Source organism: Grammomys surdaster, unplaced genomic scaffold (assembly GCF_004785775.1).
Source record: "Grammomys surdaster isolate TR1022 unplaced genomic scaffold, NIH_TR_1.0 100, whole genome shotgun sequence".
NCBI lineage: Eukaryota > Metazoa > Chordata > Mammalia > Rodentia > Muridae > Grammomys > Grammomys surdaster.
In genome coordinates this window covers 372692-373638 of record NW_021604579.1, presented here as the reverse complement: position 1 = coordinate 373638, position 947 = coordinate 372692, and positions in this window count along the sequence as shown.

Below are 947 nucleotides of genomic sequence, written 5' to 3'. Positions count from 1 at the left end.
TTGATTGTAAAACAACATAGCTCACTCAGTCAGGACATGAAGAGCAGGGGATTTTGTTTTTCGTTTTTAGCCTTTGCTTGTGTGTGCATCACGCACTTCATGTACCTTATCCTGGTACTGGCAATCCTCCTGCTTCAGTCCCCAGTGATTACATTACTGATTTCTGTCACTGCATCAGTCTTCCTGTTTGTTTTTTGTTTGTTTAAAATTTGCCAAGTAGTCAGGAATAACCTTGAGCTTCTAATACTCCTCCCTCTGCCTTCCTAAGTTCTGGGTCTCTATGTGTACATCCCTTGTCTAGTTTATACAGTTCTGAGGTACTACCCAGGGCCTGGTGCATTCTGGGCAAAACCCCTATCAGTATGGTTGTTTTCACATCTCTTTCTGAAGTTTGTTAGGTCCTGATAGACAGAACTAAGCAAGAAGAGTTCTCCTGTCTGTTACTGTTGAGGTGAAACTCATGTTACACCAGGTTCACTGTTTTCTGTGCACAGCTCCCTGATGTTGAACCTGTGCACAAGCTGAGGCAACCACAACTCTTCTCTAGTTTCAGAACATGTCAGGACCCAGGACCCAGGAGATCCTCCATGTGGGTTACTGTTTCATTCCCTGCTTCACTCTTGATAACCTCCATACTATTTTTATGTTTGTGGGGTGTCTTATTCTGTATGTGACAAATAAAATGCATTGCTAACATTTCTTTTGTGAAGGGTTATTTTACAGAATTACTTTGAGGTTCATCCAGGTTGTAGCATGTTTCAGTACTTTAGTCCTGTTTATGGGTGAATATTGTTCCATTGTATGACTATATCATAGGTTATTTATATAGTAATGGAGTAAATATAGGAGTGGAATTGCTGAGTCATCTTATAATTGCATGCATAATTTTTGGCACTGCCATACTTTTTCACAAGGGTTGTTAAGTGGCCAATAGGGCACAAGTATTC